The following is a 16,634-nucleotide window of genomic DNA, read 5'->3' on the forward strand; positions in this document are numbered from 1 at the left end:
TTTGTACCCATCCCCCAGAAAGCCTTGTGGACAATGCAGAGGGTTTTGAATTTAATCCTTGCATCCACTGGGAGCCAATGGAGATATTTCAGAGCTGGAGAGATACGGTCCCAGGGCTTGAGGCCAAGGACAAGTCTCGCAGTCCTGTTCTGGATTAGTTGCAGAGGGCAGAGAGTAGAGGCAGGTAGATTTAGAAAGAGGCTGTTACAAAAGTCCAACCTAGAGAAAACCAGAGCTTGGGAGACCATGAGCTTCTGGGGGAAGGAGAGGAAAGGATGAGTAACTCTGAGGAGGTGCAGCAGGAAGTTTGACTTTTTAGAGACATCAGAGATGTGGGCGGAGAAGGAAAGTGTGGAGTCAAAGATGACCCTGAGGTTCTTAGCCTCGCAGGCTGGGGTAGGAGGAGGGCCAAGGGAGGCTGGCCAGAGAGTGAGGGGAAAGGATGGTGAAGGTATGCCGATGAGGAGGATCTCCGTCTTGCTGGCATTCAGACAAAGATCATTGGCGGCACACTAATCTTGAATGGCAGTTAGGCAATCAGAGATGAGAGAGGGAGCAGTGGTGGCCGAGGGCAGGCCAGAGCCTGATCAGTGATACCCAAGTTATCACTGAGACGGTTGAGCAGGATGGTATGGTTGACCGTGTCAAAGGCAGAAGAGAGATCGAGGAGGATGAGGACAGAGGGAATGTTAGAGTCAAGGTTGGAGAGCAGATCTTCACGGATGTTCAGGAGAGCAGTCTCTGTGCTTATGGCAGCTCTGAAGCCAGACTGGTGGTCATGGAGACAGCCAACAGAATTGGAATGAAGGTTAAGCTGAGAAATGGCCAACTTTTCCAGGAGTTTGCCCAGAAAGGTAGTAATGGAAATTGGGCAATAGTTAGCTGGACAAGAAGGATCAGCTGTGGGTTTCTTAAGAAGAGGATGCACAAGGGAGTGCTTCAGAGGGGAGGGGAAGGATCCCGAGGCAAAGGAGTGGTTGCCAAAATCAGCAAGGGCCGGAGCGAGGGTGTTAATGTGGTCCTTTATGGTTTTAGAGGAACAGGGATGAACCCGTTTTGATGGGGCTTTCATAGATCAGACTTGTCTAGCGACCTTGTCAGGGGAGCAAATAGGAAAGGACGAGAAGAATGGTGGGGGGGTGGCTAAAGGAGGGTTAGCAAGAACAGCTGGAGAGGGGAGTGGAGGGGTGGGGTTTGTGGAGAGGCTGGGCAGGATGTCCTGGGTTTCTGAGATAAAGTGAGAGGCAAGGGCATTGCAAAGAGCCTGGGAGGCAACAGGAGGGGTAGAGACTGCAGCAGGGTTGGCCAGCTCCTTGCAGATTTTAAAAGAGTTCGGCCGAGTTGTAAGATGCTGCAGAGACACGAGCTTGAATGTGGACTCTCTTCTTGGTGAGGACAGAGAGTCGGTATTGCCTTTGTAGCAGGCGACAGGCCAGTTTGTCAGAGGATGAACAAGAAGCCCTCCATTTCCTCTCAGCCACCATACACTTAGGTTTAAGTGTAGCTAGGTCAGAGTCATACCAGGAATTGCACTTGGCTTTGGGCTTCAAACGGATCCTCATGACAGGGCCAATAGCATCAAGAGTATCAGAAATTGAAGAGTAGAGCATAGACAGAGCTGTGTCAGGTTGTGAGACAGCCAGAGGTGGAGGGGGGGGGAGAAAGTGGTGGCAAAAGCCTCAACTGACACACGCTTCATAGTCCAAATGTCCGAGAAGGAAGGTGGCAATGTTGGCGTAGGCTTGGCTTGGGGGGAAGAGAGGTAGAGATGAGAGGAGACGAGAGGAGGGAGTGATCGCTCCAGGAGAGAGGAGTGGTCAGTGAGATGGAGAGGGGAGGTCAGAGGAGATCAAGACATCAAGTGTGTGCCCTGCAGAGTGAGTTGGGCGAGAAGGGAGGATGGACAGGGAGAGGGAGTCACAGAGGATGAACAAGTAGAGTCTAAATGGATATTGAATTCACAGAGGAGGAGGAGTTGAGAGGTACAGGCCAGGAGGGAGGAGGAGAGGTCCGCCCACTCCGAGAGAAATGAGGTTATTTGACCAGGAGGCCTGTAGATGGTGGCCACAGTAAGAGAATGGGTAGGCAAGAGAGAGAGAGCCTAAAGACAAGGCATACAAAGAAAGAGGAGTAGGTCTGAGTGGGAATGATAGAGGCCAGAATCCACTCAGGAAAGATCAGGGCTACCCCCTCACAGGAGCGGGAGGATCTGGGTGCGGAAAGGATCTTGTAGCCATCAGGGAGGAGAGTGTCAAAGCTTGTGACAGAGCTGGCCGTGTACCATGTCTCAGTAAGACCACAGACATCAAGGTCTAGTTTTTCAAGGAGGTGGCAGATGTCAGAGGAGTGTTTGACAGCAGAGCGAGAGTTGAGAGTGGCAATATGAAGAAGGTTGCCAGCCTTAAAGACCTTCCGCGGAGGGGTACAGATCAGAGGTACGCTCTGCGGAGGAGAAAGAGCCCTGGGAGGGGTAGAGGAGGAGGAGGAGAGAGAGGGCAAGGTAGCCAAGGCGAGAGAAGAGGGGACAGCAGGAGATGAGAGGAAATTGATGAGGCGAGGGAAGCACCTATCAAAGAGGAGGAGATTGGCCTGAGGGCATTGGACCATCCATGACAGTGCCATTTAGGCAGACATTAATGATGACTTTAGAGGAGTCGAAGGAAGCCATGAGAACTTTCCAGCGAGTGCCACCATTAATGGGAGAGGAGGAGATAGGACAGAGCAAAGAGATCATATGAGGAGCCCATAGATCTGGCGAAGGAACGACAAAGAGGATATCGGTGAGGGTCTATCTGGAAGAAGTATTGGAGTAGGTGTCGGCGATAGGAAGACCAGGGTTAGAGGCCAAGGTGTCCTTTCTGAACTTCTTCCTACCAGACTTAGTGAGAAGGGAAGGATAGTCAATGCAGAAGCAGTTGGAAAAGATAGGAGAAACAGAAAGCACCATGGGGGTGGAGGTGAGGAGAGGATGGAGAAACTGGGGGGCTAAGGCAGGTAGGTGTGGGACAAAAGAGATTGGTGAGGTCACTGGGCTAGCAAGTTACAGAGTAGCATCAGTATACAAGCAAAATATAGATACAGGCCAAAAAGCGCCACACGGAGGCTCCGAATAGGGTGAATCAAGACTCACGACCAGCTGGTGGGAATTCTAATCCCCCAACCTTTTCAGAGGACACAAATATTGAGGATAAAAGGTGGAGCACAAGAGCACAACACGAGCAAGGCAGACTGCACAACAAATATTGAGGGCTCAATGATGTGTGTAAGCGGAAATGAAGGCATAGCCAATAAATTGGCAAAGGATTGGATGGATTTAACTATGAAATTTGCGCGGCAAAAGAGGCTAAGCTTGTCTTGGGTAAATGACTGCCTAAGACTGCTGGATCAGTCTCTTTTGCAAGCGGACGCTGTGGTGGAGAGCCAGGAAAAGGAGGAAATAGAAGCAGCGCTCAGCACTGCTAAACAGACCATGGGTGAGCCGAGCTCACCACAGCGAGATGTGAGGTCCCGAGTGTCAAGCATGGATGAGAGGCTTGATAGGGGTTCTCATAGGAGAAAAAGGATTTCCTCCAAGGAAAGAGGAAAAAAGGGAGAGTTTATCCTAGATCCGCGCACAGGAGCTGGGATTCGGATGAAGATAACGGAAACGCTAAAGTATTTGAGGATATAGGTTCTCCGGTTTCTTCTCCCTCATCCTCAGCGTATACTCCTTCAGTGACTAGGAGCTACAGGCAAAATAATGAAGGAGTTGTGGATACTTTGGAGTCGGTCAATATGATGCGCTTACAGCAGTTAGTGATGGCATCATTATCTACTAAATTAGCTCCCTTTACAAAGCTATATGAGGGAATAAATAACAACCTCCAGGATCAATCTGCTTTGATTATAGGCCTGTCTGGCAAATTGTCCCAGCTTGAGTTTCCAGCGGCAAGAGTAGAATAAAGGTTGGAGAAGGAAGCGGAAACGTCAGCGGCTTTGCAAAGCAGGCTATGTGATCTTGCAAGGCATGAAACTATGGATAAGTCTCTGATGATAGATGCCCTCCTCCAAAACTGCCAATGGATGAGATCCCACATGAAGGACCCTCAAATCAAGAGCCCTGCTAGAGAAAAAAGGGGTGAAAATCAGAACCTCTCAAACTAAGCCTGGTAAATGTGGAGCGGGAGGTTGATTTGGCAGCTGTGGGTGATAAACTTAGTAGCAGCCTTCCAGAAAAGAATGTTTTCTCAGTATTCAACTCCAAGAAAGGAAAGGACCCTAGTAAAGTCCCAGTGGAAGTCAGGAAGATCAAAATTCAGCCTGCCAAAAAAACAAAAAACATACCGTCTAATACAAGAAAGAAAGCAAAGGGCTCCAAGGCCTTCCTAAGAAATATTTGCCCTGAAAGGGGTAATCTCCCGGCTCCAAAAAAAGGCTAGAAAGGAATTGGCCTCACAAAAAGAAGCCAATTTGGAATCATTGATGGCTTTCGAGATGCCTATTAAGCGGGGAGGTGAGACAGCTCCCGCGGGGGACCTAATTGTAGTAAGCGAAGAAATGATGAAGATGACAGATGGAAAGATGTGAGCAATTCGGAATGGGAAAATATGGAGGGGCTCATTGGAAATGGTAAAAAGCGGCTGTTAAGACACGGCCCAGTTTAAGTGGTAAAGAGGCAAGGGAAAAATCCCAAGGACTAGGGGTTGTGCCTAAGGTAGAGGATGATAAATGAAATGGTGGTGCGCATCTTGTCCCCAGGAAGGCCTTGGAAGGCACCCAAATTCCTCCAGCTGGCTTCAAGACCTTAGAGAAAAAAAGAAATGGTGGTGCCAAATAAAATCATACAAAAACCCAAAAATTAAGTGATGAAACTAGACCATTCACAAAGGAGATGAGATCAAGGGTCGGCGAGACACGGCCATATAATAGAAAAGAGAATGTAAAAATGAAGTAAGGGCAGAATTGAGCCTGATGCAAGAATTACGGTGTTAAATAGAAGGAATGTCATGCGTCTATCAAATTGCATAATCCCAGCTCACAAATTTGCCACCAGAGACATTATGATTGTTGAATTTGTGGAAGACAAAAAGACTGACTGGGTTATTCTCCACTTATTCTCCCAATGCAAGAAAGATCTAGTGTTGGCATCAAAGGAGAAGTTCTTGCGCTAGGGTTACGAAATTAGTGACTATCATGCACAGATAAAAGCAAATTGGAGAGAGGTGACGATCTCCGGGGATATTAAGAAGGCCATGTCTAATGTTTGTACCCCAAAAGAAAGACAGAAGAGCAAAGCTGAGATTGACCGAGGAAAGGAAGGAAGAGATGACTGGGATGACAAACAAGGACTTATCCACCATAAAGTTTACCATTGCAAACCAAAATAAATTAAATGAAGATGAGAAGATGAAGCTTAAGGGTACTGTGAATGAGGGAAGCGATTGGTCTTGGCTGGCGGGAGTGCTGGGTCACCCGAGAGCGAGTTAGACTCCTGTTGAAAGGAGACCGGCCCTCTTGAAGATTGGTTGCTGGAACACCAGACGGTTCAGGTCTCTCATTAGTGAAAAAGTCCTGGCTCTTGATCTATTTGACATGCTGATGTTCCAAGAGACCTGGTTAAGTAAATTCCCCCCCAATGGGATGGTTATTTGGCTCTATTGAATCCCACTCCCAAGGGCCTGATGGGCCGTCCTTATGCAGGTCTTATAACGTTAATTAAAATTGACTCTGGTTGGTCTGTGGTGGAAGCCAAATGCCCAAATCCCTATGTTCAGATTCTCTTTTTAAAACAGATAGCGGATACTTCCAGTTTTTCGCTGATTTTAATGAACATATATTGGCGAGTAAACATGGGGAAAGAGACGAAATGTATGGACTCCATAACAGGTGTTAGTGATGAGGCCATGTGTGAATGGGAGGGGGTGAAGATCGTGATATGTGGAGACCTAAATATTAGGCTCCTCTATAAAGTGGGTTGACTGTTGGAGAAGAGCAAATGGAACGAAAGAGAATGGGAGTGGATGACTAGTACAGAGGCAAGAGAAATGTACATGCTAAATGCCAAAACGGAGGGGGATATCCCGGGGTGTTCAACATGGTCGTGCGGGAAATTGGAGTCTTGTATAGACTATTGCTTTGTTTCTAAGAACCTAAGAGCGAAGATCAAAAAATTCTCTGTTATGCCTCAGAAATTTAGCGATCATCACCTGCTCGCTATATATATCTCAGGGTGGAATGCAAGTGAAGCCTTGAAAAAAATGGGAGAGGTTGAACTAGATTCTAGCAGGATTCACCTAAGATTGAAAGCGCAGGAGGTGGTGAAAGTTTGTGGCTATTATCAGGCCATTCTCAGAGCGGTTTGCTCCAAAAAATCCAAGAATATCTGGGAGGTTATTAATAATGGTGGTGTATTTCGTCAAGCAAATACATTGCCCATGGTGGCAGAGAGTGATTGGATTCAGCACTACTCCACCTTATTTGCAAATCCAGGATGGGTAATAGATGAGGAAAGGGATGTCAGCTTGTCGAGATGGGACTTTGTTTTTGACGAACATGATGCCATTATGATGATTGGTCATTTGAGTGCCTCCAGTGCGGCTGGACCTGACGCCTTTCAAATGAAGAACTGAAAAAAAACAAAGAACATGGGGGAAAAATGCTGGTAATCATGTTCGCTCAAATTATGAAAAACAATGTGATCTCTCCCTCCTGGAGGGAGGCAAATATAGTTCCCATCTTTAAAAAAGGCATTAGGGCGGAGCCTACAACCACCACTGTATTGCCTTATTGGACTCAATCGGTAAACTATTCGCAACAGTCCTATTAAGGGATTTAAGAAATTCGGCAGAGGAAAGTGGGATCTTGGACCCTAGGGATTTGTAAAGGGAGTGGGCATGGCCCTGAACCTTTTCATCATAAATTCTTTGAAGAAAAGGACTCCTGAGGATGGTAATACCCTCTTCCTGGCCTTCATGGACCTCGAGAAGGCCTTTGATGGTGTCATTAGAAAGAAACTGTGAGAAAAATTACGGGCCTTGGGATGCCCATGGGATTTAGTAGAGGCCATGGAAGATCTTTATACTGATACGTCGGTTAGAATTTGAGTGTCAGCTAAGGGATCACGGTCTCAAAAGATGTATACCTTTTGTGGGTTAAAGCAAGGTTGCATGTTGGCGCCCTTGCTGTTTTGCCTCTACATAGCAGATCTGGCTGTGTCACAAAGAGGGATAAGAGCGTTCCCCCCAAAAATAAATGGAGTAGAGGTGCTTTGGATCCTCTTCGCAGATGATTTGATCTTCTTGGACCTCACACCGATAGGGTTACAGAGGAGATTGGGAGCCTTTGAATTCTATCTAAAAGCGAACGGCATGAAGATCAATACTACTCAATCAAAAATTCTGGCTATGAAGGAGGCAGGCAAAAAGAAGATCGAGAAGTTTAAGTGGAGGGTGGAGGGGATCCCTTTAGAAACAGTGGAATTCATGGGATACTTAGGAGTTACGATAAACAAGAGTAGAAATGAGGCTGTTTGCCATCAAGGTTGATATTGCTGGCAAATCAGGGTAGAGCTTTCCACCGTAAATTTGGGAAATGTACACTGGTTTCAACAATTTCTTTCTACAAACAAAAGGTGGCACAAATGTTTAAATATGGAGCTGAAACCACTCTTCATCTATCTTGTTTGTGATGAGAGAAATTGGAGGGCCAGTTTTGGAGGAAGGTATTGAGACTCCCAAATAGCTTACCATCCTGTGCGATAAGATTCAAACTTAGATTGCAGTCTTTGGAGTCTATGGCTGCATGGAAAACAGTCTCACTATACAGGAAGTGTGCCATACACATGATGAGGGAGCTCTTTGCGATTCTGGCCTTGGGTAAAAAAAAACAAGATAGACATCTAGATATTTGGAGATTAAAGGTGGAGACCTTTTTGAAGGGAAGTGACATTAAGTTGGAAAAGTTGATGTATAATCCAGTAATTGTAAAAAAGAAGTTGGTGTTACGGGACTAGATTACCACCATTGATCAATGTGAGAGTCTTAAATCAAGGAAACCGTTAACCGTGGAGGATAGTGGTTTGAATTCCCTGACAAAATATCTCTAAAAATTCCCTTCCACAAGGTACAGAGATGTGCTACTTAAGTGTCGCTTGAACATCTCAAATATAAGGGAGGTTCAGTGGATTTGGAAAACACAGGGGGTGCAAAATGCTCAATGCCGCTATTGTAAGAACAGTGAGGTGGTGGAAACTCTTCTGCACCTTGTGACTGTTTGTGAAGCCCTAATAGAGACTAGAAGTTTCTTCCTTGACAAATTTAAATTTATGGGGGAGATTCTTCATGCACTGGCTGGATTGGTGGAAATGGGTGCTAATAGGAGATCAGACCAGGCTAGTAATCGCTGTTATGAAAATGTTGGAATTCGTACTGTCTACTGAGATCGAATAGGAAAATTGGTGGGCTCCCTTTGTAGCGATTGAATTATGGAGATGAATGGGAAAATTGGGAGTGGGAAAATTGGATGGTACATATGTGATGAAGACATGTACCTAAGGAAATGGGAATGTTGATTTTATGACCTCATGATGGTTTCAAGATTTTAATTGTGTTGGGTAGGGAAGGTTTTTAGGATGATGAGATATAATGTTAAAGGCTTTTTTTCCTTTGTTCTTATTAACAATTTCTATTTTTTTGACTGTGAAACCAATAAAATATTTAAAACAATGTTTTAAAATAAATAATGCACTGCACTACCTGTGCATCAAAATAATAATAATAAAGCGGTGTGTAGTGTGTCTGGTGAGTACAGAGGGCAGACCGCTGTGCGTTTCTCTCCATGGACTCTGTGACTTTGCAGCAGCGAGCAACGTGTAATGAAGTCTCTCTTCAATTTCAATTTCAGCTGGGACCTTTGAACTTTCTACAAAAGAACCACGCACGCGCGGAGCGTGGTGCGGTGTGTGGCACAGTGTATCTGGTGTCCGGTGGCTGGTGACAGGAAACAGGAGGTGAGACGAGCACCCCCCTCCCCCCTTTTCCTCTCTCTCCCCCCCTTTTTTTTCCTCGTCCTCTCTTTCCCTTTTTCCCTCTCCCCCCCTTCTTCCTCTGCCCTCCTGCCGCTCCACCCCCCCGAAACCAGCAGCTCTGAACATAAACTCACACCAACTCAATTCGAACTCCTAACCCCATTGTCAACTGCAGCTCAACGCAGACTCCTCACGCCGATACTTCATCACGGCATTTTCCATTCCGCATCTGCCCATCGGCGTACACGTCAGCGTATACGGCCTGATGGCACCGCCATCACCTACTGAAGCGGACCCTGGCTGCTGGATGCACAGCAACAAGTCGCAGCCTGAACCCGGCGTCAGAAAGCCGGGACCGCCTACCAACAGCGCAGAAGAAGAAGTCAACACAAGCGATCCAGAAGCCCCGTGCAGGGGCAGGAGCTGGACCGCCTGCTCCCCGGCCCCGGAAGAGTGAGCGAGAGCAGCCTGGCTCACGCGTCCAACATCCCCCCACAATGCACAGCTGAACAAGCAGCACCAAACGCTGTGTGGATGTCAAACCAGCACGGGACGGAAGGGGACAAACAGAAAGGGAAAGCAGCCACATATGATATACCTAACAGCACCAGCAGTCCAGAGCGGACAACACCTCCTACCGCTACATCTCAAACCCTGCGCCAGCTCACTGTCTCGACGAGTGACATCCGGCCAGAAGCTGTCGGAGGACAGCCCCGGCAGGGGTCTTCATGGCGGAGGGTGCTTGCGGTGGAAGAGGTCAACGACCAGCGACCCCTGCGTCGACAGCTTCAACCTACGCTGCCACGAAAGCAACTGGCAGCTGTGGAAAATTGCAGTGGCTGGGCTGGGCATCAAACGCCTGGCAATTGTAGCCACAGTACACAACAGCAACTTCATCCAAAATGCCCAGACAATAGGCCATGAAAAGACTCCTACAGCGACGACGCACAGTCCATCTGAAGCCTGTGGTAGAGGAACCCAAGACGTGGGGGAAATAATGACGACTCGGTCTTCGAAGTATCAGAGGGATCGAACGCATCCTTCCAAGCTCCTACCATAGAAACAACAGAGACTGGTTAATTCACCACAGAAGACCGGTTGAGCAAAGAGTCCGGAATGCAATGGAAATACAAGAGTAAAGAGCACCGAGGGCAGGGATCTCGTGGTACCATCTACAAACCACAAGTCCATCTCGTCCGCGGAGTCATGCTCCTTCCAGGGGGAACACAAAAAAGTTAAACAAGCCGCCACAAGGCCAAATATCTTCAAAAAAATCACGAAAGGCAGGGCGAAAGTAAAGGCTACGGACGGCAAGGCACCAGCAAAAAAAAGCTGGAAAGCAGGCCCAAAAGCATCAGGAGGCACAAAGGGTCTATCAGCGCTGCTGCTATTGGCGTCCTTGAGGGACTACTTCATAAAACACAACAAGAGGAAATTGTGTTCAGACCATGAGATGTCGGACGCCGAAATACTGGAGGCGATTCAGGACCCACATCCTCTGAACAAAGCCCGTAAAACCGACCTAAACCAGGAAAATCCATCATCAAAAATTAAATGGCACGCACGCAACACACCCAACGTGGACCGGGACTCTGAAGTAGCAAGGGCCGAGTTCCACCCTGCAACAACCGTTCAAGTCTCCATACCACTATCAGAAATCGCAAAGCTTGCATAATCCCTGAAACCAAGCAAAGGGCCTAACACTGAAGCAATGAGCTCTGTGCCCCTCCCTACAGACGAACCATCACAAACATCAAGCCAACAAGATCCTAACCACCCACAGAAGGGTTCTAGGAATAGCAACCAGACACCAGAGATCGAGAAAGAATCACCTGCTCAATCACAGGACCACGTGCCTGCGCCCAGTGCCATCGTAGAGGCGCGGGACAGATCGAAAGTCAGCACTAGACATTCGCAGGGGGAAGACCACTACGCATGGACCCGTCTACACATCCAGGCCAACAGTAACAGAACATGGGCGGAAACACCAGTAAACACCCAAGAGACACCAGCAGTAGCGGAAAAAAGACTTTCGGAGAGATTTTCCCAGCATCATAACGAAAGAGGTCTACACACACCAAACAGAATGAGAAGGCAAAGTGACATCTCGGGTGTGTCTGATAAAGAAACGCCATGATCAATAAAAAAGACAGACCTCTTATCCATCATGTCAGCTTTCACAATAGCGTTAAATCCTTTCAGTAAGCTCTATGAGTCGATTCACGAGGCACTAAAGGACAGTACATCTATGATAGCCTCACTCAAGGACAAACTGACATTCATAGAAGGTTATGTAACGGCTGTCGAACGGAATTCTAAAAATATGCAATTGAGCCTCGAAGACAGAATAACAAAACTTGGGAGCGATCTGTTAAGCTCCAGCCCACGATCTTGGTATGCTAATACATCAACCACTCGAAGTACCCAGACGGAAGACGCTGAAATGACGCTGAAATAAAAAAGAAGGACCTGGCTCCAATCTTCGCAAAAGGACTGGCAAAGTCACCAGTATCCCGACCTGGCTCTAAACGAGTTCCCAAAACGTCAACCGGCGCTAAAAACCCGACATAGGGTCCGCTACTGTGCGTTTCTATAAAGGGGCCTCAGGACCACATAGCAAGAGCACCAATCAGTTCCCAAGTAGAGCGAGGGAACTCCTCAGACGTCAGGCCATCGAAAGTAAGCGTAAACAAGGAACGCAGTGGTCCAGACACGGCCAGCAACCAACAATGGCAAGATCAGTTGGGCGTCTCTCAAGGCTCCCTCGTCCTGAGCCCCGGCTTAGACTCACTGAACCTTTCCCATCACTCGGATTGTGTGGAAATGATCTCGACAACCATAACCCAGCAAACCGAAGAACCAAAGAAGAAACTGACAGACGCCCGGAAAAAAGTGGGTCAGCCTCTGCCAGCAAAAGAGCCCTATGAAGGACCAAATCTGACAAGTCGACCTGAAAGACCCCGCTCGAGCACGACCAGTACCGGATTAGAGGCTATAAAAGCCATAACTAAATTAGAACGGAACCAGAAACAGAGCAGAGAACCTGAAAGGCAATCATGGCAGTCGCAACGACATGACTTAAGAAAGCACAGAAGACACTCCCACAAGGAAGACCGCAGACGAACAAAATCTACAGTAAAAAATGACCTAAAACTCGCCGGAACGTCCTTATTTAAACTAGAGCAAATCTCAGCCAAAGACAGTTACATGGTGCTGAATAGAAGGACAGTTCTAAAAATAACGGCGGAAATCGACAAACTACGACACCTCTCGACCGACGACCTGGTACTGGTGGAACTATATCATAGGGACCACAGAGCCAAATCATACCTACATATAAAATCAAAGGCCCTAAAAGACTGGCCCCTCAAATTATCAAAAGATCTTCAGCGCCTTGGCATGAAATTAGAAAAATTGCAGAACGCGAGAAAGGAGCGAGAAGACGGGGAAAGGACAGAATGGAACCCTTTAGCAAAACATGATGATGAAACAAAATCAATATCCACCACAGAGGAAAACAGAAGACGAGGCGCCTCGCCGGAACGATAAAAAGAAGATAGGGGAAAACAGGGCGATTACCCTCCCAAAGGGCCTAGAACGAACTACACACCAATCAACTATTCAAGACGACGAGAGGGAAGTCCAAGGAGCTACCGCTCAAAGAAAGAACAGACAGCCTACTCTAAACCAGCTCCAACCACATCGACATCATCAAAATCTTGGAAATGGATCTCCGATACCTTTAGTCGCATGAAGAAGGACTAGCAGTTAACCCATGACACCGTCACCTTGAAAAATCAGACAACAAACACGGACCAACACTTGAAAGAAACCGTATTACAGATGGCGTCATGGAATACAAGAGGACATCAGCACCTAACCAAACCCGGCGAAATAAATTGGAGCCAATTCGACCTAATATGTTTTCAAGAAACATGGCTAGCGGATAAACCATCACTCGAGGGATTCACAATCGAAGTCTCTCCAGCCCAGAAGCCCAGAAGACCCTCAGCGGGACTACTCACCGCAGTAGGATTGGGATCAGGAATCGTACCGAAGAGCAAAATCAGTGAGGAGTACGGCATGCTAGCAACCCTGACGAGATGGCACCACCAGGACCAGGAAAAAAATGGGTAGTCTAGCTCTGATCTCGCCATAATAAACCTATATTGGAACCCTGACAAAACAACAACGAAAGATTTCTGCGAACAAGTGGCAAATGCCATCGATGAGATCAGAGTCAACTACGACATCCCGAACATCATCATATGTGGTGACTTGAACGCAAAATGTGGATCCCACCTGGCAGACAAGACGGTTCCCCTGAGCCTGAGGAAAACGGATGAGAGAGGCCAAGCATGGCTGACCTTGATGAAGTCTAGACAACTCCACAACGTCTCAACACTCCAAGATGGCGGCGTTGAAATCCCCACAAGGGAAAGAGAGCCTTCATTCGCCAATTTAGACTACATCTTCATCTCAGAAGGTCTAATCCCCTACTTTGAGGAATTCAAAGTACAAAGAACTTGTGAAAGCGATCATAACCTCCTACGCTTATCATAGAGAGGAGAAGTGAAAGATCGACTATCCTACCCCTTTGAACTTGACGCCAGCAAACAGCAAAACCGAATCCGCCTCACATCGGGAAACATTAACGCAGTGGAGGCAAAACTAAGCAGGAAACAAGCCATCTCGGGTAATGGCTCAGAAGATCCTCAGCCAGAATATGTGTCGCTACTGGTACCTCACAAAGTGAACTTTGGGGGGTTAAATCGGCACCGACCCACCTACAGCCACATGTTCAACGCAATACTAGTAGCCAAGCGCAAAGAAGTTAGAAAACTGAAAAGAGTGGCGACCAAAAGCAACATCGAAGAAGCTTGGACAGCCTACCAAAGGGGGAAAGCAATCTACAAAACATGGCTCAAGCAAGAACGGCTAAACTTATACCAGAACGACGCAGAGGCCATGCTAAAAATTTGGGCCTCAAAGAGCAGCCGTGACTTCTGGTCCCTACTAAAATCATCTAATGGCCAGAATACCTTCCAGATCCTCAGTGACGTCACAGAACAAGAGTGGATCGTACACTTTTCGGAACTCTACGCCCTACCATCCCCCGGCACCTCGCCGTTCACGCCACTCCAACTCCCTGGGGGCCAAAACGATTGCTGGACCAATGTGGCAGTTCTGGAAGACATCTTGAGTGCAATCTCATGCCTAAAATCCTCTGGGGCCCCGGGACCAGATGGACTGACCAACATCGACCTGAAACAGCATCCTAAAGCCTGGGCGAGTATGATCAGAGAGTTGTTCGACCAATGTGTAAAACGAAAACAGATCCCGAAGACCTGGACGGAGGCAGTCCTCGTACCAATCTACAAAAAGGGGATCAGAACCGACCCGTCCAACTATAGACGAATTGTCTTATTAGACATCATCCGAAAAATATTTGCCTCACTGATACTCAGCCATTTCAAAGAGTGGGCCAATAAATCACCGGCTCTAGACATTCTCCAGACCGGCTTTCAAAAGGGAGCGGGAACAGCAATAAACCTTCTGATCCTTAACACCATCAATGCCAAAGTGAAGGGAGGCGCCCCAAACGTCCACATGGCCAAGATCGATTTATCGCAGGCCTTCGATACAGTGGACCGAGACAAACTATGGTCCAAATTAGCAAATTGGGAATGTCCAGGGCCGATTCTCGACCCATTCAAGGCCCTGCACACGAAAACATCACTCTGAGTTCGACTAAGCCAACAGGGAACCCTATCAGACAGGATTTACACAAAAAGAGGCGTCAAACAAGGCTGCCCGCTGGCACCTGCACTTTTCATAGCTTTTATCGGTGACTTTCAAACAACAGAAGATCAGGTGCGAGCCTTCCCTCCGAAGCTGGGAGAAGTAAAAATATCAAGACTGTGGTATGCGGATGACTTGATCCTACTGGATCAAACGGCCATTGGCCTCCAAAAGACAGATTGCCAACCTATCCACATATATGGAACATAACAACCTAAAGATCAACTCAAAGAAAACCAAAATCATTTCTTTCTGCAAAACCACTAAAGAATCACAGATGACACACTCATGGTATCTGAACAAGTCAAAAATCGAATCAGTGAAAGAATTCAAATACCCGGGCGTTGTGATTGACAACACATTGAAAGGTAACTCCCTCTTGAACTCTCTGTGGGAAAAAATCCGAAGCCTAACAGCCCAAACTCGTGCTGTAGATAACAAATTTGGAAAATTCTCGTGGTCACCAGCGCTCCAGTTTTACAAATCCAAAGTAATACCAGCACTAACCTACGGAATGGCGGCGAATCTGAACCTACCACCGGAAACCTGGACTAAGCTCGAAGGTTACCTATGGAAGCCAGTCCTGGCATTACAAAATCTGCACCTATGCCAGCAATACAACGTGACTTAGGCTTACCATCTGTAGCCTCAGTGGTAACCCAAAGTGCTGTACAACTGTACAGGAAAATTCTGTCTCCCAGCTCGCCGCCGATTTTTCGACTCATGGAAACCGAAATCTCCAAGGGAACCTGTAAACCTCTACTAGAATGGGTGAAAAAAATACACGAAAAACTGGACTAAGTGGCATGCTGGACTGAAACACTCCTAAGTAATCCTGGGAGAGTAAAGAGGAAATTGGAAAACCAGGACTGGATCAACACCAGTGAAAGGATCCTGCAGTACAAATCCCTAGAGCACCTTCCTCCTACCCACAATTGTCGAGGGTCCCTTTAAAATACTGCGAGAGATTCCCAGAGAAGAAGCTGAGGAAAATGTTTATGAGAGCTTGACTAAATTTACTGAACACAAAGGAAATCTTGGCTTCACGAGCTCGTGTCCCTGATTCCCACTGTCGCCTATGTGAAGATACAGTTCAAGCTGAAATGATCTACCATCTTCTTATGTCGTGCCCAGCCTTAGAAGCAGAAAGGCAAAAATACTTGGCACCACTTACATCATTGTTGGGGGTCTCTGGGTTCCCCCACGCGTGCCCGTGAGCCCCTCCACCCACAGACTCACGCTGGACACGTCTGTGTGCTTCGGGCTCCCCGGTCGCTCTGCCGCGGCCGGGAACGCCCCGTTTATTTAAGACGCACGCGGCGACGTGCAACGTCACGTCGCCGCGTGCGCGTCTCCCTCACGGGGCAACGCCACACTCCTCCTTTTTCCGGGAGGAACAACAACAAACAGACACTTCCAAAATTACACTGCACACAACATAACAATTACCAACTCAAATCCCATGCCCCTTTAATGTCAGCCTCCCGGTTCCCCTTACTCCGGAACACAGTCAATCGGCCCCAGCACATAGTCTCCGAGATAGGCAGGTCTCCCTCGCCCAGCCCTCTGGGGGTACCTCCCGCCTACCTCAGCCGCAGGAGTCCCAGCTGCTCCAGTGCCTCGTTCTGGCGACCCCACGAGTTCCCCCCGGGGGGTATCTTCATCCGGGAGGACAGTCTCATCCGGGTCAGGCGGGAGCTCAGCTCGAGAGTCCCCCAGTTTCTTAAAGAAGCTCACATTCCGAGTGACAGCCGACTTCCCGTCCGAGGCCGTTACCATCGATCCCTTGACTGCCACCACGTCCAGCGGCTCCGGTTCATATGGGAGC

Source organism: Ambystoma mexicanum, chromosome 3q (genome assembly GCF_040938575.1).
Source record: "Ambystoma mexicanum isolate Mex_15411 chromosome 3q, UKY_AmexF1_1, whole genome shotgun sequence".
Lineage (NCBI taxonomy): Eukaryota > Metazoa > Chordata > Amphibia > Caudata > Ambystomatidae > Ambystoma > Ambystoma mexicanum.